Raw genomic sequence first — 23757 nt, 5'->3', positions numbered from 1 at the left:
AATTAGGTTCGCACAACTTCTAAATTGCGGGGATGTTGACTGCTGCGTTCCATCAGACAGTCAGAGAGACATATATGGAAGTAAGACTGGATGTTTTAGCCGGACGGTAGAGATACAATTTGTACCTGAGTGCTCATTAAACCAGGAACCCTGTGAACACGGCTATTATCACCTTGAAAGACGAGAGAGTCCACACCATACGTAGCACGAAGGGATAGAAGAAATAGCTGCATGCGTTCACCAAAATGTTGAAATAAAAATTCTGCTTCATACTCACGGTAACCAGGCTGAGGAGACCAAAGTAATGGTCCGATAATCAGCCTCAAAACATCACAGAACCACCTGCAGCCTGAACTACACACACACACACACACACACACACACACACACACATACACACACACACATACGTGGACCTGACGCATTGTATAATCTGAGAAAAAAAAGGATGAATCGCGACTGTTCGGAGCACGTCTCCAGTCATCTATTGTCCACTTTTCCATGACTTCTTTGCCCCGTCGCTGAGAGCAATGGTTTTTTGCGATGTGCCCGAGTCCAAATATCCCTTTTCAAAATAAGCACGGAAACTAGTTGACATGGACCTGCATTCACTGACAGCTTTAATTCTTGTCGAGTTTGAAACCGAATTTGGCTGGCAAGGATTGACACTCGTCTCCTGTCCCCATCGGTTAGGATCTTCTTACGACCACCGTTGTTACACCGTGTTTCAACAAATCGGGCAACTTCATTCACGGTTTGGTCATGTGTATGTCCAAACAGTATAGCTCCTTTCTTTACTTTTTCCATACAACCATCTAGCAGAAACACACCACTTAGCTGCCAAGTCGTACGCCAGCAGCGTAGCGCTATGTACCAGCTCTACAGGGTTTCGCAAGAAGGATGATTAGTGTTCAGGGACACGACAGGAACGATTACTCGAAGCTAAAAGTCCAGTATACATGGTCTCTAAAATGCGTACCTTAAGAGCACTGGGCATTTATTCATATTCCTACTATGAAACATATCTTTTCCACTGAACAAGTGCTCATATCGCTTAAGGTATGGCCGGCCGTTGTGGCCGAGCGGTTCTAGGCGCATCAGTCCGGAACCACGCGGCTGCTATGGTCGCAGGTTCGAATCCTGCCTCGGGCATGGATGTGTGTGATGCCCTTAGGTTAGTTAGGTTTAAGTAGTTCTAAGTCTAGGGGACTGATGCCCTTAGATGTTAAGTCCCATAGTGCCTAGAACCATATGAACCATTTTTCTGAAATTATGCATCTTACAACCCACTTTTATCAAGACTTTTCTTCTTGTTTTGGTCCATACTACCCGCTTCCAAAATATGGAAATGATCTATTTCAAATTATCGAAGATGAAGAAGTGCTCATAGCTGGTAATGTACGCATTTTTGAGCTCATGTTTACTCTACTTGTTTTTGCTTCGAATGATCGTTCCTGTAATATCCCTGAATATTGAGCATTCCTCCTGGTACAACACGTATAGCAACTGCAGCCCTCTCGTAATTTGTTAAGTGAGCTTATTGTACAGTGCGCGATGATGCAGTAATAGAGGTATAAGTCTCTAGCTCCGTTCGGCACTCGAGATATAATTTTTCCGAGGTTACCTAAGTCACAAATGGCGATAAAATTTTTTTCGCGGCCAATTCCTATCCCCATCTTTACTAGTGACGTCTCCCTAATAATATCATTGTCTAGGATCCACTTAACAATCTATTATTTGGAGCTCCATTTTTCGTTAATTCGTCATGACTACTGCTGTATAAACAAAGAAAAAGAAACTTAAAAATTGATTTGAAGATTGAATTGTGATGCAAGCATGAAAACACACGCACAAACACAAGAAAAATACACTATAGGCTATATTTCTTTTTGACAAGTGGAGAGTATAAACGTAGAACTATGGACCGAAATGGGAAAAGGAAGTAACGAAAGATGCACTGAAAACTCGTTAGTTGAGGTACACTTAGCAACGGTGGATATCCACAACGCTAGTGGAAAGGACGTTACGCACATACAAGTCGAGCGGACAGATTTTCCTGTGTAATCGAGTGTGAGCAGTAAAACCAGAAGGTGTGGATGGCGAAAGTGCACAGGTGTGCTCACCTGCGCAGGCAGCCGGGGCGAATACATGATATCGCAGACGACCCAGGTCTTGACTGAACAGAGAAGCCTGTGGTTGTGTGTGATTTGATATGTTGAGGTAACGTATATAGAGACCTGCGGCACGAATGGTCAGAAGTTTCTCTGACCTGTGAAAGAGTGTCACGTAGACGCTAAAAAACTGAACTGGCGAACTTCTGAAGATGGGAACAGGGAACAAGCTATCCCGAAGAAGCCTACTTACAAGGTTTGAAGTATGAATCTACCAATATGATACAACCTCTCTCCTCCTCCCCCCGCCTCCAGTCACAGTTCCCATAGGGATCGAAAGGACAAGATTAGATTAATTACAGTGCGCGTTTTAACAATCATTCTTCCCACACTCTATATGCGAATGGAACGGGAAGAGGTTATAGTAACTAGTACAGTGGGACGTATCCTCTGCCACGTACTTCACAGTGGTTTGCGGAGTATGGATGTAAATGTAGACGCAGAAGTTACAGTGTGTACGTCAATAAATTATAGGATTCTGTGACTAAGCCAAGAAAGAGTGCGTGGATGAGTTTACTGACGTATGTCGCAACGAGGCCTGCCAGTGGCAAATTAATCGCCAGACTTGTCATTGCCGCAAGAAGAAACAAGAGGCGCATTGCAAATTAACAGATAAACTAGAACAACCTACTAACAAATAAGATACTATTGGAAGAAATATTCAGGGATGGTACTGAAATTGAAGATGAAAGAACGTCAATGATAATATCCGCTGATGACATTGTTGACGTCAGTGAAAGTAGGGAAGAATTACGAGACCTTCCGGATTGGATGAACGGTCTCATGAACACAGATTGAGAGTAAACAAAAAAAAAAAAGACGAAAGTAATGGGAAATAGCAGATTAAAGATAAACTTAAAATCCAAAATTGGGGGCCACGACGTAGACGAAGCGAAGGCATTCTGATACCTTGCAAAGTAAATAACGCATGACGAACGAAGCAGTGAGGATATTAGCAGCGGACCACCACAGCTAAAGACAGCATTTGTCAACAAAACAAATGTACTAACACCAATAACAGGCCTTAACTTGAGGAAGAAATATCTGAGAATGTACGTTTGGAGCACAGCATGGTGTGAAATTGCAACATCAACAGTGGAGAAACCATAGCAGAAGGGAATCGAAGCGGTTGTGGTTTGGTGCTGCAGAAAGATGATAAAAATTACAGAAAGATGCTGAAAATTAGGTGGACTATTAAGATGGGAAATGGGTTGGTTTTCATTAGAATCGGCGAGGAACTAAATATGTGGAAAACTTTGACAAGAAGGAAGGACAGAATGATACGAGGGGACTTAAAAAAGTAAGTTGTACATTATTACGGCACCCCAAATTACATTAGTTTAGTCCTTCACTGCACTTCAAAGGGACACAGTCACATGATAATATTTTTCAACATTTAATGATTTTAAATGATTTTGGTGTGGAGCCACAGTCATATAAAATTTTTTGAAAAATATAACCGTCATTTGACTGAACAACAGTTTTTTTATTCCACAATCTAGATTTCGGCCTTAAGGCATTATCAATTGTTACAAGGACCAAAAGTCATTGGACTTGAGTGGAACTCAAGTCATCATCAAAATAGGTATCTTCAGTTGTATAAGCCAATTTTATCAAAAGTAAATGCGAAAACATCTGTATAACAGGCTAATTTACTGGCAATCAGCATGACTTCTCCACTTTTTATGGTTCTGGAATAAAAACAGATGGCCAAATTACAAGTTTTAAACTTCATTGCACTGTGTAGCGAAGTTTAAAATCTGTGACTTGGTCATATGTTTTACTTCACAACAATATCAAGTGAAGAAGGCATGCTAATTGCCCTGTATAATCTATCAAACGCCACGGAAATGTTAGGTATCTATACTATGCTTCCAGATGCATATCCGTCAGACCAATGCAACAATCAACTTCAAATCGAGTACTTCTAAATTCGCTGATTTCAACGATAAATCCTTCATGTATGCATGAACTACACTGTGTCCGAACGCCACACCCGAACTGTGCAGTGTGTAGTTGGGCGTGTCAAATGCAGGGCCCTCTTCGTGCACTGTGCTACGTGTTCCCGACATGATATTCAGCGTGGCGCACTATACGTTGGTCGGACTCAGTGCCCGATCTATGCATCATAGTTTGAGGTGACTGTACGTGATGTTGTTCACAGTACGGAATGATGCTGGTTTTTGTTCTTACTCCTTTGGCTTTGGCTTTCTCGGAGTCTTCTGTCATACATAATACTTTACCTTACATTTCTACTATATCTTTTGATGAATACTTATAGAATTTGGGAGTTCTTAAGAAAATCAGGCTCAGTAGACACGCCTTTCTTTCAAATTCTCTACTCCTTCTTTTATCAAATGCTTGATTAAACTTACAGACCGGTTACCAATATATGTGGTTTTCCCCAGACAGTCTTATACAGCTAAATGATATCATCATCATCATCTCCTCCTCCTCCTCTAAAATCACTGCCTTCCACATTCATAAATAAATTGTTTTCTTTGTGTTTAATGTCTTTGTCCTCTTCATCCTCTTTGTAATGGTCTGTCTTCGTCTTCTTATTCGCGATTTTCAGTAGCTGTCCTTGAATAATACTCTGTAGAGATTGACGAGGGGGTGTAAATGCTTTCCCCAGCACAGGATTGGCTTCAGCTTGCCATTGTTGCAGCAACAACTGCTTCTTTTGGATATTTTATTAAGATTGTAACAAAGAATGACGAGAGTTCTTGTAAACATTAGGCACAGCCGGATTAGACTCATCAGAAGAATCAATTTTCATTGTTTGGCAAAATCGCTTTAGCGTCATACAATTTATTCCATATTTATTAATGGTCTTCCTCACCGAAGAAAGCACTATTACCTCTCTTTTCTTTTATTATTTCTTATGCTGCTTTCACGATGACAGTACAAAATAAGGAACTGTACGTGACACTGCAGGTTGTTACACTATGATAATCTCTAACATAATGTAACAAGTTTTCCAAATATCATCGTTTTATACGTTTTATATTCGATTTCACATAGATTCCTGAAAGTGAGTGCCCTGCATGGTATTCTAATTTTTGTATGTGTCCAATTATGGTTGGTAACTCTCCACACACACATTGTATGGTAATCCATTAACACTGTCAGTGTTTGAGAGCTACACATCGCAATTACGCAATGGCAGTTATAATCGTTTTTGACACTTCTACATGCAAAGTTATACAAATTTACGTGTACTGAGATGTACTTTGTTACAGTTTTGGAGGGAGTGGGAGATTTGTTACTGTTTTGGGGCAGTCTGTTGCAGTTCAGGGACAGTTTCTTACAGTTTTGAGACACTTTGTTACAGTTTTGTGGCAATTCGTTACAGCTGGGAGGGGGGGGGGGGGGGGCATTTTGTTGCAGTTGGGGTAGTACCTACAGTTTGGGGGCAATCTGTTCAATTTCAGGACAGTTGGTTACAATTTTCCTGTAACATGTAGATGTGTGTGATGAAGTGTTGTAGTCTCCGCTGTGTGGCACAAGAATTGTTAAATTCCCCACCATATTACTGCTCCAAGTCTGAACTTCAAACGCTGAAAAATTTCGTTGCAGCCTTCGTAAAATCAAACTCCCCACAATTTTGAAGGAATATAAGTTTGACAATTGTCAGAAATGTTTCAAAGTCTAACTATAGTCAAACACAGCTCAACGTCCTACAAACTAGTAGGCTTTTGGAACTTCTCCAAGTCCACATATGTGTTCAATTTACGTCACATCTCCTGACACTCGCTGCTGTGACCAGTAAAAGACCTCCTGCACAAGCACCCAAGGAACTATCAATGTTATAAAGCTTAAATCGTGTTGCAGTGCTTTGAGGGTCACTTACATTGATGTTGTAGTCATCAGTTAACCTGATCCGAATGCACCCACAGAAAGAATTCAACATGTGGAGTTCAGTGTAAGCCCTAACAGTGGATCCTCGATCCCATTACCATTAACAACTTTGGGTAACAAAAGGCTTCCTACACAAACCCCTCGCTGAAGGAGGCACACCACTCTCCGTCGAAAATGGATTAGAAATACTGGAAATGTTAGATTCCGTACCATGCTTATAGATTTTCACCCTGTGGACCAACACAGCTACCGCTTTCAGTCTGAGTACTTCCCTTTCGAATCTCTTATGCAATTTGATTTTGGCGCTAAATTCACTTATTTCAATGAAAAATGTAAGGCCTTTCTGTATGACTAAACTATGCAGCCCATGACCATCTGATGTTCTACTATCTTGGATGGTGCCCTTTGTCTTCTTAAATCACAAACCTGTGACGCTTGTCACTGTTCATCTAGTTTATAGCAATGCATGACTTTTTCCAATCAGAAGGGCTATTCTGACACGTCCAGAACTATTTGCAACACTCATAAGAACAAACCTTTCACGCTACTTCTGCTAAGCTACAAATCTCGACCTTAGAAGTGTGATTATGTGGAACGTGACTGTTTTAGGTTAGATACAAATAGCTGGAAAATCTATTTCAACGCAAAAATTCCTTGATTTAGACGTAATATTGAAGAACAAAGTTATGTTCCTCCTGACGTTGAAGCCCATCAAACAAAGATGCATCTGGGAGAATGCTAAGTACACCATTTGCCTATCAGATCTGGTATATGTACAAAGATCTTGTATATAAATCAAGTCATTTAGTTTCATAGTTGGAGCGACTTTGAGTCAGTGACAGGAACTGATGAGAGTCTGTGAGCGCTGTGTACACATTTTTCTAGCCTATTGCTTGACAGTTACGTCGAGAGAGAGACTGTGCTGAGCTGATGGTCTGTTCTGTTCTTGTTTTCGACGTCAGTACAGCGTACTGGTAAGTTCAGGTCTCAGATGCTTGTCTGTTTTCGCCATGGAGTCTGCTTTCATCACATTGGCTAGTGAGATGTGTATAGATAATAGTCGTGAACTGTAAAAAAATGACCTGTAACTGTATGTATTGATTAAAACTAAAAGCAGGTTTGAAATACGTGGAGATGTGTAGGTGAAATGAAATACACAGTATCAATATGCATACATGCATTCCATAAGCAATGGTCGTAGAAAGTCGGCTTGCTCTGTTTGTGCATGAGATCCAAAAGGCTGCAGATATTGTGTTTCCCAACTTCTGGTCAGCGGGAAATACAGTTCTGTGGCGTAAGCACAAGCGTAAAATACAGCGTATTACACTAGAGTTATGATTGCATTGAGCACTTCCTGTCAAATGGCAGGTTGTTCTTAACAGTGAGAATGAGGAAGCTCGCTCCATTCATTCACGACTCTCTCTCTCTCTCTCTCTCTCTCTCTCTCTCTCTCTCTCACTCACTCACTCACTCACTCTCTCTGTCTGTCTCTCTCTCTCTCTCTCTCTCTCTCTCTCTCTCTCTCTGTGTGTGTGTGTGTGTGTGTGTGTGTGTGTGTGTGTGTGTGTGTGTGTGTGTCCGTGTATTCCTAAGGGAACAAACTGCTGAGGTCATCGGCCCCTAGACTTGCTTGCACACTACTTAAACTAACTTATGCTAAGAACAACACTCACACCCATGCCCGAGGGAGGACTCGAACCTCCGGCAGGAGGAGCTGCGCAGTCCGTGACATGGCGCCTCAACCAGGCGGTCACTGAGTGCGGCACACGACTCTAGATGATGGTATATACTGGTGTCTATGTTGACACTAATTGTTATAATGGTTATTTCGTATACTTCTAACGTCTAACTTCGACTGAACTGTCGCATTTGAAGCAGAAAATTACGATAAATATAGATTTCTGCAGTGTCAAAGGGATCGACCTTTAATGCTTGGGGCGTGGTGGTTTGGATCAAATCTCCAACGAGCTACTATACTGAAGAGTTCCTAGCAATCAACATGTTGTTCCCAATAGTGAGGAAACTCATTCTATTCATTCATGCTCCCGTATGGTGGCGGATATGGAGTTTTCTGTTGATCTCATGTTCCTTTATTTCACATCAGCATTCAATACAGTTCCGCACTGTCACCAGAAGAACAAGATATGGAATATTAGACCAGATTTATGCCAGCGGCGCAACTGGCGCCATGGTTGCAGAGGTATTGGCTCTCAACACCAAATGCCACGCAGAACAACAGAATGAAGGACAACTCTAGAGTTAGAGCATTAACCGTTAAAACACACACATCAAAAAATGTTTTGCATCACCTTGTTTCCGAGAGTTCTGGAACCTGTACCGAAAATTGGAACAGAGATCAACATAAACATCATTTCCGCCCTTTTTATTGCTCATGAAAACCACACATTGCCTGTTGTACCACCATACCGCGAGACTTTAAGAGGTGGGCGTCCAGATTGCTGTTCACACCGGTACCTCTAATACCCAGTAGCACATCGTCTTATGTATGCATGTATTCGTCGTGACATACTATCCACACGTTCATCAAGGCACTGTTGGTCCACTGCCCCACTTCTCAACGGCGATTCGGCATAGCTCCCTCAGAGTGGTTGTTGGATCACGCTGTTGATAAACAACGCTTTTCAATCTATCCCAGGCATATTCGGTAGGGTTCATGTTTGGAGAACACGCTGGTCATTCTAGTCGAGCGATGTCGTTATCCTGAAGGAAGTCATTCACAAGATGTGCACGATGGGGGCGCGGATTGTCGTTCATGAAGACGAATGCCTCGCCAATATGCTGCCGATATGGCTGCACTATCGGTCGGAGAATAGCATTCACGTATCATACATCCCTTACGGCGCCTTCCATGACGTCGGCCCCACATAATAACACCCCAAAACAGCAGGGAACCTCCAACTTGCTGCACTCGCTGGGCAGTGTGTCTAAGGCGGGTCAGCCTGACTGGATTTCCTCCAAATAGGTCTCCGACGACTGTCTGGTTGAAGGCATATGCGACACTCATTGGTGAAGAGAACATGATGCTAATCCTGAGCGGTCCATTCGGCATGTTGTTGGGCCTATCTAAATGGCTCTGAGCACTATGGGACTTAACATCTATGGTCATCAGTCCCCTAGAACTTAGAACTACTTAAACCGAACAAACCTAAGGACAGCACACAACACCCAGTCATCACGAGGCAGAGAAAATCCCTGACCCCGCCGGGAATCGAACCCGGGACCCGGGCGTGGGAAGCGAGAACGCTACCGCACGACCACGAGATGCGGACATTGGGCCTATCTGTACCGCGCTGCATGGTGTCGTGGTTTCAAAGATGGACCTCGTCGTAGACGTTGGAAGTGAAGTTGCGCATCATGCTGCCAATTGCCCACATTTTGAGTCATAACACGACGTCCTGTGGCTGCACGAAAAGCATTATTCAACATGGTGGCGTTGCTGTCAGGGTTCCTCCGAGCCATAATCCGTAGGTAGCGGTGATCCATTGCAGTTGTAGCCCTTGGGCAGCCTGAGCGAAGCATGTAATCGACAGTTCCTGTCTCTCTGTATCTCCCCCATGTCCGAACAACATCGCTTTGGTTTACTGCTAGACGTCTACACACTTCCCTTGTTGAGAGCCCTTCCCGGCACAAAGTAACAATACTAACACGATCGAACCGCGGTACTGACCGTCTAGGCATGGTTGAACTAGAGACAACAAGAGCCGTGTACCTCCTCCTTCCTGGTGGAATGACTGGAACTGATTGGCTATCGGACCCCCTCCGTCTAATAGGCGCTGCTCGTGCTTGGTTGTTTACATCTTTGGGTGGGTTTATTGACACCTCTGAACATTCAAAGGGACTGTGACTGTGATTCAATATCCACAGTCAACGTCTGTCTTCAGGAGTTCTGGGAACTAGGGTGATGCGAAACTATTTTTGCTATGTGTATATGCACACTACCTTTAGCATACAGTCAGTAACAAACCATTTTCTGCTTCCTGAACTGATGATGTGGCATCGACAAGACCGGACTCGCATAGTGTTGGACAAAGCAGCCTAACATGGATGGAGTCTGTTTTTCTGGGTGACTGCTGAAATCACGCAATGCTCAGTGAAGGCCTGAGCAGAATTGGTGTTGAGTTGACATAGGCAGCCAGTCTGAGTGGATAACTACAGAACGAACACATTAGCATGTTCTGCTATGGCCCACAGCAACACAAGCCACAGACTTGATGTGGCAACAGCAGCGGACAGAGTTGACATAACCCAGCATCAATGATCCAGTGTTTGGAATGGTGCAGCATGGGCACCATCTATCCTCTTCATATTCCTAGCCTACGACACATGACAGTGAGAGTGACTGACAACCATACTGAATGCATCAGTAAGCTATTCAGTTTTAATGTTAGGACAAGTGGTCTGTTTCTGACAACCAAAGCGCTTATCATCATGTTAAACCTAGGGAAAATGGATTTATTGCCATTTTAAATTTAGTGCTTACAGATTTCTCGAATGTCCCAACGCTTTAAACTCACAGTGCCTAGAGTGGGAGGGGGGTGGGGGATTGTACAAACTGTACCATGAGAGGCGTGGGGGAAATTGTTTAGTCATAGCACAAGTTGACTTAAAGTTAAGGCAAGTGAACTGTAACATCATAAACACTCCCGTCCTATACCATCAGTGGTGGCTGTTGTTTAAGCAGAGCATGAGTGGACGTAAACTGAGGACAAGTCAGATCTCAACTTAGGGTGACAATTGTTTAAGCTGCAGTGTTAGAGAAATGGGGGGAAATTGTTTGATTTAAGGCACCTGGATGTTAGCTTTGGACAAGTGGTACGAGGTGCATTAAAGTTCTAAGGCCTCCGATATTTTTTTTCTAATTAACTACTCTCCCGAAATCGATGAAACTGGCGTTACTTCTCGACGTAATCGCCCTGCAGACGTACACATTTTTCACAACGCTGACGCGATGATTCCATGGCAGTGGCGAAGGCTTCTTTAGGAGTCTGTTTTGACCACTGGAAAATTGCTGAGGCAATAACAGCACGGTTGGTGAATGTGCGGCCACGGAGAGTGTCTTTCATTGTTGGAAAAAGCCGAAAGTCACTAGGAGCCAGGTCAGGTGAGTATGGAGCGTGAGGAATCACTTCAAAGTTGTTATCACGAAGAAACTGTTGCGTAACGTTAGCTCGGTGTGCGGGTGCGTTGTCTTGGTGAAACAGCACACGCGCAGCCCTTCCCAGACGTTTTTGTTGCAGTGCAGGAAGGAATTTGTTCTTCAAAACATTTTCGTAGGATGCACCTGTTACCATAGTGCCCTTTGGAACGCAATGGGTAAGGATTACGTCCTCGCTGTCCCAGAAAATGGACACCATCATTTTTTCAGCACTAGCTGTTACCCGAATTTTTTTTGGTGGCGGTGAATCTGTGTGCTTCCATTGAGCTGACTGGCGCTTTGTTTCTGGATTGAAAAATGTCATCCACGACTCATCCATTGTCACAACCGACGAAAAGAAAGTCCCATTCATGCTGTCATTGTGCGTCAACATTGCTTGGCAACATGCCACACGGGCAGCCATGTGGTCGTCTGTCAGCATTCGTGGCACCCATCTGGATGACACTTTTCGCATTTTCAGGTCGTCATGCAGGATTGTGTGCACAGAACCCACAGAAATGCCAACTCTGGAGGCGATCTGTTCAACAGTCATTCGGCGATCCCCCAAAACAATTCTCTCCACTTTCTCGATCACGTCGTCAGGCCGGCTTGTGCGAGCCCGAGGTTGTTTCGGTTTGTTGTCACACGATGTTCTGCCTTCATTAAACTGTCGCACCCAGGAACTCACTTTCGACACATCCATAACTCCATCACCACATGTCTCCTTCAACTGTCGATGAATTTCAATTGGTTTCACACCACGCAAATTCAGAAAACGAATGATTGCACGCTGTTCAAGTAAGGAAAACGTCGCCATTTTAAGTATTTAAAACAGTTCTCATTCTCGCCGCTGGCGGTAAAATTCCATCTGCCGTACGGTGCTGCCATCTCTGGGACATATTGACAATGAACATGGCCTCATTTTAAAACAATGCGCATGTTTCTATCTCTTTCCAGTCTGGAGAAAAAAAATCGGAGGCCTTAGAACTTGAATGCACCTCGTATGTGACATTAGGGAAAAACTGAGTGGCCATCTTGAGTTCTGCACATAGAACAACTGACCAGGGCATGGTTTATCTCTTGGCCACCAATCTTGGATTGTGATGTCATATGGTTGGGTAATACCAGTAGCACAATTGGGTTATATTTGAATTTTCTAAGCTGTTAGAGTTTTCTGTCATTTTATACATCTGGCAATTTCTCTGTGCCAGAATGGTAAGGGGAAGGCGTGACCTTGGGAGACAATACTCATTTATTCCAGTGTAATGGAGAGGGAAGGAAAAAATGCCCGTTCTCCACAACAATAGAGGGGTCCCTTTGCTCCAGAACAACAGAGGAGGAGGGGAAGGAGTGGGATCATCCTTTGTCCCAGAACGCCCACAGTTACACTAGCCTCTTCTAGCCCTGAAATGCGTATTTCCTATTTTAATAGGTGCATTTCGGTGTGTAGGTAAAGCCCAGTTGAACACATATACGATCATAAAACTGAATGTACTCTCAGCAAGTCGTAACGGATCTTCTTTGATTATAGACAGATGGTAAAACACAGTTGTGATTAAGTTGTGCAGGAATAGAGAGGGTGTTTTTGTGGGAATTGGGGACGCATTTTGAGCATGTAGATATATAATTTTTGCTGGGAATAGCCGCTGAAATTTGGGCGCCAGCGGGTTGGAACGGCCCATTTCTGCAGTTCGATAAAGGCTGTAAGAGGTAGGAAAAAATAAAGGTTTGGGGACACTATTTTGGCAAAGTTCTGTAAATCTTCACATCCATCTTATTGCAAGACAGCGCAGAAATAACAGCCACGCCAAACAAAAGGTACATTTCCCGTGAACGCCCTGTCAGAATTCTGTACCCCCACCCTCTGCTTCGGGACGCCCATACACAGAGGCCAGTTCTGTGGTTCCAAAGAAGGCGGGAAGGATCATGGCCTCGGTGTTTTAGGATGCAAAAGGATTTTCTTTAATTTAATATCCTCAGAGCGGGAAAACAATAACTAAGGAGCATTATTCTCGTTTTTTTATTGATCTGGAAGCTGGGAAATGTTGTTTGCAGGAGAAAAAATTATTTTCCGTCAAAACAATGAATCTGCCACAAAACTGTCTCGCAGTGGGAAACGTGCTGCTAAAAGTCAAGATGAGTTTTTAGCTGTACTACTCCTTTTTTCCGTTTTCCAAGCTACAGTCCATTTGTTAACTAGTTCTATGCTTCGTCGTCCAGTATGAAGAGCATAGGGGAGGGGGAAGGTGGAGGATGGCGAGGGGAAGTAGAGGAAACATGAACATAGGAGAGGATATCGGTACCCGTGAAAGCTAGCATAGTTTCGTCTCCGAGCAGGCTAGATCATAAGGTACAAAATATTTGGTCAGGTTAACATCCGTAACTGAAGAACATACTAATAGACGAAAAATCCTCTTCAGTTGCCTCAAATTTTCTTAATTTATTCCCCAACCGGTTTCGAAGCCTGACGCTTCATCTTCAGGTGCCATCAAAAAATTATGGCAACATAAAATGGGTGGCGGTCGTGACAGTCAGTCATGGGGAATCGCACCCGCACCCGCGGCCAGCAAACGCATGGGAGGGTAGGACCAGTACCAGAGCGGATTAAGAAAATTACTGGGGCAGATGAAGCTGATTATTAATCTATAAATACATCTTGAGGGTACTGCACGAATTTTTAAGTAACATAAAACAAACTAGTAGTGTTCTTGTCAGGTGTGGGTAGATAAACTATAAGGACTGAATGCCACTTAGAGAGATTCTCGTCTAATGCAGAGTTTCCAGGGAATGCTTACCGGCCTCCCGATACACAGAAAGAGGTGCGCGTTTCTGCTACTGCTACCTTGCAAGTCGACGGGAAAGGAGGGGGGGGGGGGGAGGGGGGCACGTTATTAGGGTGACCAACGTAGTTTTAAGGGAGTTGACCAACATCTGACCATAATTTTAAGGGAGAAACAACGCAGCAAATCTCAAATGCACAACTTCATAGCATTTTCTTGGCACTGGTGACACAGACAAACGCCCACATATTTTCAAGACAAGCATTTCAGAATCTGCATCTAGTGCACCACATGCAAGTTTTGTAGCTTTATGCGATACGTGATTTGCCCATTTGGTTCCACCATCTGCTTGTTGTCTTCTTGCAGCAATCTGAACGTAGACTTATATTTCCCGTAATTTACATTTGCATTACCAGCACAGTACGCAGTACGGTTCTTTACAGCTAAGTTATGAAAATTCAATGAACACTTGGCCAGACTGTGAACATCGATAGCTGTCTCATCTGCCTATTCAATGAAGTCCATAAGCCTGTTTCTTATCATGTTTTAAAAATCAAAGTACCTTGCAGCTTGGTGGTCATTTTTTTTTTGGTTCAAATGGCTCTAAGCACTATGGAACTTAACATCTGAGGTCATCAGTCCACTAGACTTAGAACTACTTAAACCTAACTAACCTAAGGACATCACACACATCCATGCCCGAGGCAGGATTCGAACCTGAAACCGTAGCAGCAGCGCGGTTCCGGACTGTAGCGCCTAGAACCGCTCGGTCACAGAGGCCGGCTTTTTGGTTTGACGCATCCTTTGCAAAAGAGAAAAAGTTGATAATTTGAGCTGGATCTTTCATGATATTAATGAAATTCTGAACACCTTTTGGGACCGAAACCATTTTCACAATTTCTTTTGGCTTAGTTCGACCACATGTCACCGTATTAGCCAAATTAATATCATGGAAGACCTCTTTCGATAACTCATTCCCACAATCCGTACTTCTGTAGCCGGTATTATGTTTCAGAGTACGCCATACTACTGCCAGCTCATCAGCAACATTTTTTATATCCTTATTGCTGTTACCAAAATATCTGAGTAAATTTGAGTACGCCTTCACTTCTTTTTCGTGCAGTTATAAACTTCTAGACAAGAATGTTGGCTGTAGTCGGCATTATCCCTTAAACGATGCTGAAGTCACGCTTACATTGATCTAATAGGCTTGGCTGAGCCAAGTGTCAAGTAGACTCACAAGCGACTTCTAATGAAGCTGCGGGCCTCTGGGGTATTGTCTCAGTTGTGCGACTGGATTCGTGATTTCCTGTCAGGAAGGACGCAGTTCGTAGTAATAGACGGCAAATCATCGAGTAAAACTGAAGTGATATCAGGTGTTCCCCAGGGAAGCGTCCTGGGATCTCTGTTGTTCCTTATCTATATAAATGACCTGGGTGACAATCTGAGCAGTTCTCTTAGGTTGTTCGCAGATGATGCTGTAATTTACCGTCTAGTAAGGTCATCCGAAGACCAGTATCAGTTGCAAAGCGCTTTAGAAGAGATTGCTGTATGGTGTGGCAGGTGGCAGTTGACGCTAAATAACGAAAAGTGTGAGGTGATCCACATGAGTTCCAAAAGAAATCCGTTGGAATTCGATTACTCGATAAATAGTACAATTCTCAAGGCTGTCAATTCAACTAAGTACCTGGGTGTTAAAATTACGAACAAATTCAGTTGGAAAGATCACATAGATGATATTGTGGGGAAGGCGAGCCAAAGGTTGCGTTTCATTGGCAGGACATTTAGAAGATGCAACAAGTCCACTAAAGAGACAGCTTACACTACACTCGTTCGTCCTCTGTTAGAATATTGCTGCGCGGTGTGGGATCCTTACCAGGTGGGATTGACGGAGGACATCGAAAGGGTGCAAAAAAGGCAGCTCGTTTTGTATTATCACGTAATAGGGGAGAGAGTGTGGCAGATATGATACGCGAGCTGGGATGGAAGTCATTAAAGCAAAGACATTTTTCGTCGCGGCGAGATCTATTTACGAAATTTCAGTCACCAACTTTCTCTTCCGAATGCGAAAATAGGTAGGAATGATCATCAAAATAAAATAAGAGAAATCAGAGCTTGAGCAGAGAGGTTTAGATGTTCGTTTTTCCCGCGCGCTGTTCGGGAGTGGAATGGTAGAGAGATAGTATGATTGTGGTTCGATGAACCCTCTGCCAAGCACTTAAATGTGAATTGCAGAGTGATCATGTAGATGTAGATGTAGATAATGAAACGAGTGTGTTTCAGCCTGAATGTCTCTATACTCTGCTGTCGCGTGTCCTTGTTACTTCCGTGCTTTATTTATACCACAGCTGCTGATCGGTACGAGGCGAGTGCATCCATTGGTTGTCAGTACTGACCGGGAAACAAGTAAACATTCCCCGTCTCATGAGCCATCTGGACGCGTAGGCTATGTCATTCTTTCTCCGCTCCGCGAATTGCCTTGAGCCAAACCGTCTTACTTCCGCAGAAGCACGAACGGAAAAAAACAGAGACTGCATGTCGACAATTGTACCGATTATGAAAGGAAAATATTTCTAGATATCTAGGTCAGGATTTTGAACTATCGATAGTACTTTGCGGGATTAGTATTGGTAACGCTGATCACTGACGAAATACACTGAAGGAAGAGGACGGAGGAGGAGGCGGGAGGCTAAAGAAAAATTGCTGTTGTACGGGAGGTCCCGGGATATACGGGAGAGTTGAACGCCCTAGGCCTAGGGGTTAGGTGCGTCTAGCAGGCAGAGGAGCACACGCCGGCCTCACCTGGCGCAGCGGCGGTCTGTGGCGGCGGGCAGAAGCGGCAGGTGGATGCGCTGGTGCTGCCACTGGCGTCAGCTGCCGGCGCTCTTCTGCTTCTGCCCGTGCCGGCGCCGGCGGGCCACCCCGCGCTGTCGGCTGTCGCGGCAGCGGCCGCCGACGCGGGAGACACCTATCGATTCCCGCTGGCATTAGGCGCGCTCCGCTTTTACGGCCGTCATTAAGGCTGCTGCTGCCGCTTCCGCACGGCGCCTCGGCGCGGCCAGCGAAGCGTGCTCTCGCGACTCGCCGTTTGTGGCCGCACGAAATGCACCCACTGGCTCGCGACAGGCGGCGCTCTGACGTCAGAGAAATCGCCGGGCCGAGTGTATGCAAGAATTATAAATCGAAGGCGAAAAATCTACTGCCAGGCCTTTTAATCTCCGAGCAAGAGTCTGGTTTTAGGAAACTGTGATCTACCGTCACCTCGGATAAAACAGTTAAAAAATGTTATATTAGAACAAATAACCCCTCGGTCACAAATATTAAGTCAAAATTGACCGGGTTTCGACACTACTATGAGCGTCGTCTTCAGACTTAGACTAACTGTTCTAAAACATATTAAGTATATAATACATTAATAAAATTAAAGTTTGTACTGACTGGAAACAGATGCGGTACTTACAAGTCACACGTTAAAAAAGACCTAAGCCGGAAAGGCGACGTCATGAATAGTTGTAAGTAAGATGGCGAGCCGCTAAGGGCTACTCGTACTTCGGTGAACAAGGTTTGCAAGAAGACTGAGGTGCCCACGATAGAAAGTGTGGGCAAGTAAACATGGTGTTGCTAAGAGCGCCATCTAGTAGCCGCAGAAACAACTAGGCTACTGTACATTCAAAATTAAATGATGACTAAATGAAAACCTCAGCTGCCGACAGGTGTTGTTGATATACCTCTATGTGGACGGCTGAAAATGCGTGCGCCGACCGGGACTCGAACCCGGGATCTCCTGCTTACATGGCAGACGCTGTATCCATCTGAACCACCTAGGACACACATAAATAGCGCGACTGCAGGGACTTATTCCTTGCACGCTTCCCGTGAGACACACATTCCCAACTGTCCACAATTCTACATATGTATTGTACCTTATAGACATTTGCCCACCCACTCATTACTCGCGCAGTTCTGTCTTCGTGTATATAGTTAAAGGCTACCTACCCATTGACCTTCGTCTGTGCGAATGCGAACAGGTTGCCCAAACTCTTACGGGAATCGCCAAAGCGTGCGCGAGTAGTGAGTGGGTGGGCTAATGTCTATAAGGTACAATACATATGTAGAATTGTGGATAGTTGGGAATGTGAGTCTCACGGGAAGCGTGGAAGGTATAAGTCCCTGCAGTCGCGCTATTGATCTGTGTGCTCGGTGGCTCAAATGGATAGAGCGTCTGCCATGTAAGCAGGAGATCCCGGGTTCGAGTCCCGGTCGGGGCACGCATTTTCAGCTGTCCACATCGAGGTATATCAACACCTGTCGACAGCTGAGGTTTTCAGTTAGTCATCATTTATTCCAGGGAAAAGCTGCACGGTCATCAATAGTAACTGTTCTTTCGAGAACAAGTTACTGTCTTCGTTGATCCCGGCGGAGGTTCGAGTCCTCCCTCGGGCATGGGTGTGTGTGTTTGTCCTTAGAATAATTTAGGTTAAGTAGTGTGTAAGCTTAGGGACTGATGACCTTAGCAGTTAAGTCCCATAAAATTTCACACTTCCTTCCACACACACACTGTCTTCGTATACATTCAAAATTAGACACATGAAATTCTGATGCAGCTGATTCAGACATAACGTAAGCATTAATAATAAGAGGATGAAGTTACATATTTGTCTGCTTTAAACAGAGATACATTTTGTAACGTAAAAAAACGTTAGTTATGACATACAAGAAAACAGCAAAGATGTAACAGGAGAACAACATTTCGGTAAATTGCCTGAGGAAATCTGAATCAAAGATCAGGCAATGGGTTTATACAGTCGAAAAAGTTTTTATTTCGCAGCTGCAGCTGTTCGTTGAGAATGAGGCCATCACGACGAGAGAGATGTTTGAAAATCACCAATTCCTCTAAAACATCTAACCTACGCTCCTTCTTTTCGGTATGCAGAATATTGTTATCGCCTATGGCTTTAGGCACGTGTCCAGTAAATTAGAGATGATCGGCAAAGGATGAATTTAGGGGACTGGTGCCGTTCTTAAAAGATGTTCTTTATATGTGATGGTGAAAGCACGTCCAATTTGCCCTATACTGGGTGTTACAAAAATGTACGGCCAAACTTTCAGGTAACATTCCTCACACACAAATAAAGAAAAGATGTTATGTGGACATGTGTCCGGAAACGCTTAATTTCCATGTTAGAGCTCATTTTAGTTTCTTCCACCTACGCTCAATCGAGCACGTTTTCATGATTTCATACGGGATACTCTACCTGTGCTACTAGAACATGTGCCTTTACAAGTACGACACAACATGTGGTTCATGCACGACGGAGCTCCTGCACATTTCAGTCGAAGTGTTCGTACGCTTCTCAACTACAGATTCGGTGACCGATGGATTGGTAGAGGCGGACCAATTTCATGGCCTCCACGCTCTCCTGACCTCAACCCTCTTGACTTTCATTTATGGGGGCATTTGAAAGCTCTTGTCTACGCAACCCAGTACCAAATGTAGAGACTCTTCGTGCTCGTATTGTGGACCGGTGTGATACAATACGCCATTCTCCAGGGTTGCATCAGCGCATCAGGGATTCCATGCGACGGAGGGTGGATGCATGTATCCTCGCTGACGGAGGAAATTTTGAACACTTCCTGTAAGAAAGTGTTTGAAGTCACGCTGGTACGTTCTGTTGCTGTGTGTTTCCATTCCATGATTAATGTGATTTGAAGAGAAGTAATAAAATGAGCTCTAACATGGAAAGTAAGCGTTTCCGAACACATCTCCACATAACATATTTTCTTTCTTTGTGTGTGAGGAATGTTTCCTGAAAGTTTGGCCGTAGCTTTTTGTAACACCCTGTATAATAGGAGGAGCAGGTGTCGCAGATGATCTTGTAAACGCCAGAACTTTCTGTAGGGGAGCGAATGGATATCAAATTATGAATGAAGTTTCTCTTTAGATTATTATTAGTAGAGAAGGCAACATTGCAGTTGTATTTGTTGCGAAGCATGCGCTAAATCTGATAGGAAATGGTTCCTATGAAAGGAATAGAAAAACTTTTTTTTTAATATGTGACTGCATCTTTTTCCAGTCAGTACAAACTTTAATTTTATTAATGTATTATATACTTAATATGTTTTAGAACAGTTAGTCTAATTCTGAAGACGACGCTCATAGTAGCGTCGCATCCTGGTCAATTTTGACTTAATACACTCCTGGAAATTGAAATAAGAACACCGTGAATTCATTGTCCCAGGAAGGGGAAACTTTATTGACACATTCCTGGGGTCAGATACATCACATGATCACACTGACAGAACCACAGGCACATAGACACAGGCAACAGAGCATGCACAATGTCGGCACTAGTACAGTGTATATCCACCTTTCGCAGCAATGCAGGCTGCTATTCTCCCATGGAGACGATCGTAGAGATGCTGGATGTAGTCCTGTGGAACGGCTTGCCATGCCATTTCCACCTGGCGCCTCAGTTGGAGCAGCGTTCGTGCTGGACGTGCAGACCGCGTGAGACGACGCTTCATCCAGTCCCAAACATGCTCAATGGGGGACAGATCCGGAGATCTTGCTGGCCAGGGTAGTTGACTTACACCTTCTAGAGCACGTTGGGTGGCACGGGACACATGCGGACGTGCATTGTCCTGTTGGAACAGCAAGTTCCCTTGCCGGTCTAGGAATGGTAGAACGATGGGTTCGATGACGGTTTGGATGTACCGTGCACTATTCAGTGTCCCCTCGACGATCACCAGTGGTGTACGGCCAGTGTAGGAGATCGTTCCCCACACCATGATGCCGGGTGTTGGCCCTGTGTGCCTCGGTCGTATGCAGTCCTGATTGTGGCGCTCACCTGCACGGCGCCAAACACGCATACGACCATCATTGGCACCAAGGCAGAAGCGACTCTCATCGCTGAAGACGACACGTCTCCATTCGTCCCTCCATTCACGCCTGTCGCGACACCACTGGAGGCGGGCTGCACGATGTTGGGGCGTGAGCGGAAGACGATTCAAATGGCTCTGAGCACTATGGGACTTAACATCTATGGTCATCAGTCCCCTAGAACTTAGAACTACTTAAACCTAACTAACCTAAGGACAGCACACAACACCCAGCCATCACGAGGCAGAGAAAATCCCTGACCCCGCCGGGAATCGAACCCGGGATGAGCGGAAGACGGCCTAACGGTGTGCGGGACCGTAGCCCAGCTTCATGGAGACGGTTGCGAATGGTCCTCGCCGATACCCTAGGAGCAACAGTGTCCCTAATTTGCTGGGAAGTGGCGGTGCGGTCCCCTACGGCACTGCGTAGGATCCTACGGTCTTGGCGTGCATCCTTGCGTCGCTGCGGTCCGGTCCCAGGTCGACGGGCACGTGCACCTCCCGCCGACCACTGGCGACAACATCGATGTACTGTGGAGACCTCACGCCCCACGTGTTGAGCAATTCGGCGGTACGTCCACCCGGCCTCCCGCATGCCCACTATACGCCCTCGCTCAAAGTCCGTCAACTGCACATACGGTTCACGTCCACGCTGTCGCGGCATGCTACCAGTGTTAAAGACTGCGATGGAGCTCCGTATGCCACGGCAAACTGGCTGACACTGACGGCGGCGGTGCACAAATGCTGCGCAGCTAGCGCCATTCGACGGCCAACACCGCGGTTCCTGGTGTGTCCGCTGTGCCGTGCGTGTGATCATTGCTTGTACAGCCCTCTCGCAGTGTCCGGAGCAAGTATGGTGGGTCTGACACACCGGTGTCAATGTGTTCTTTTTTCCATTTCCAGAAGTGTATTTGTGACCGAGGGCTTATTTGTTCTAATATAATTCTGACACGGTCACTGAAACTTAGCAGCTATGTTCAAAGTTAAAAAATGGTTCAAATGGCTCTGAGCAGTATGGGACTTAACATCTGAGGTCATCAGTCTCCTAGAACTTAGAACTACTTAAACCTAACTAACCTAAGGACATCACACACATCCGTGCCCGAGGCAGGATTCGAACCTGCAATCGTAGCCAGTCGTGCGGTTTCGGACTGAAGCGCCTAGAACCGCTCGGCCACCGCGGCCGGCGAGATAAAACAGTGGCCATTATTTTCACAAGACGCCGAATGGTCCGCACGAGGCTCCACATCGGAAACCAACCTATTCCTTGGTCCTCGGTGGCAAAGCACCTAGACATGAAACTACTCTTCACTCATTACCGTCGCAGAAAAGAAAAAATCCAAACTAAGAATGTTGAGACTTCTCATCCTCCTCCTCGAGGCTAAGGATCTGAATGTTGGCACGAAGATGAGACTACAGCGAGCCACGATGGAGCCCACACTGCTCTGTGGAGCGACTTCCTAGGGGACAATTTGCGACAACAATTTCAAGAAGCTCCGAGTCACATAAACAAATGTCTCCGATGGATCCTCAGAGCACATCGGAGGATAAGGACAAAGGAACTCGATGATGCACTCCACGAAAAATACTTGCGCCAAAAAGTGCCAAAAAAGGCCCAAAAGCTGTTTGACAAGATCGACACGCTATGTCACACCACTCATCAGTTAGCGATAGTAGGCACAATCCTTCCCCAACGACGGCACCAGTATAACGTGCCATGAGCCATCCTGGTAGACGATGCAGTCGCACCGGCAGGACACTAAATAACCTCAATTCAAGTACGAATCACAGTTTTCAAAAACAATTACGTCCACCATCCATACAGGCGAAAGGACACCTTTGTGTGCCCAACACCTACAAATAAAGTCTGAAACCTCTTCCTTACCTAATGCACAGGCAGTAAATACGCCAAAGATGATAAGGCTCCGCTGCCATCAGAAAAAAATTGCGATCTTGAACAGAGGCCGTTTTCCACCATGAAAAGGTTAAGCCGAGGTAATTCAGCTGTTTAGCACATTTATTCATGGATTTTGAAAAAAAAAAGACTTTTGACAATCTAATTAAGATTACTCTTCAAATAGAGAGGAGGAAGGAATCTGCTCAGAGAAGCCACTAGGACATGGTGAAAAGTTTTGATTTTGTCAATAGAAGGCTATTTTAGATGAAAACTTAACAATTTTTTACCATTTTATTCAGTGAACTTCGTACACTGCTGGCCAACTGCAACACCAGAAATAACAACAAATAAACAACGAGTCACTGGCGGAAGTAAAGCTTCGTGTATCTTGATTGGGTAGCTCAGTTGGCAGTCTGCTTTCGGGCGAGCGAGTGGGCGTTTGTTAACTCCTCGTAGAGGCTTGTCCTTGTGTCCTAATTCATAGACCGTCATAGCGTTTTCCTATTGACAAACCACCACTGAACTGATATTTCCTTTGGGTCACGAACAACCGAAACCGTATGAAGCAGAACGGTTTATAACAGACGAAACGCGTTGCTCGCCACAGGATGTCCTCGGTATTCATTTTTCAATCCTTAGTTTCTGAGACGTGGGACCTACGGAAAGCAGGGAAAGGTTTGGACGGGGCCTAATCAGTTACCGTTGGTTGCACAGAAAACACATACATTTTATTTAAAAAAATAACTCTCAACTATCATTTTAAAAGAGTGACAGCTGCTGGCCTTACTAAAAGGAATTAAATAATTTTTTGTCGGCTGTAGGCCACAAACAGTGTTACAAACAATCAAAAGCTGAAGGCCTGATTAAGAAAGGTTCAAATTTATTCGTCGGCTGAAGGCCACAAGCAATTTCAGAATACACAACGGCTGAAAGCCTGAATTACCAATAAGGTGGGCAATTACACGTTAAAAATACTAAAACTCTTTTTAAACAATCTCAATAAACTGTAACAAG

The 23757-nt window shown here is 44.7% G+C and overlaps 1 protein-coding gene across 1 annotated transcript in view; it reads right to left on the bottom strand.

The window, feature by feature from the left end:
* LOC124595843 (glutathione S-transferase-like) overlaps positions 1-16857 on the bottom strand; it is a 331038-nt gene extending 314181 nt beyond the window's left edge. The window contains exon 1 of the mRNA XM_047134745.1: positions 16770-16857. The gene's annotated coding sequence lies outside the window, so the exon portion shown is untranslated. The remainder of the gene's footprint in view (positions 1-16769) is intronic.
* Between the last annotated feature and the right edge of the window lie 6900 nt (positions 16858-23757).

This window comes from Schistocerca americana, chromosome 2 (genome assembly GCF_021461395.2).
Source record: "Schistocerca americana isolate TAMUIC-IGC-003095 chromosome 2, iqSchAmer2.1, whole genome shotgun sequence".
NCBI classification, from domain to species: Eukaryota; Metazoa; Arthropoda; class Insecta; order Orthoptera; family Acrididae; genus Schistocerca; species Schistocerca americana.
This window is presented reverse-complemented; position numbering and strand designations above follow the sequence as displayed.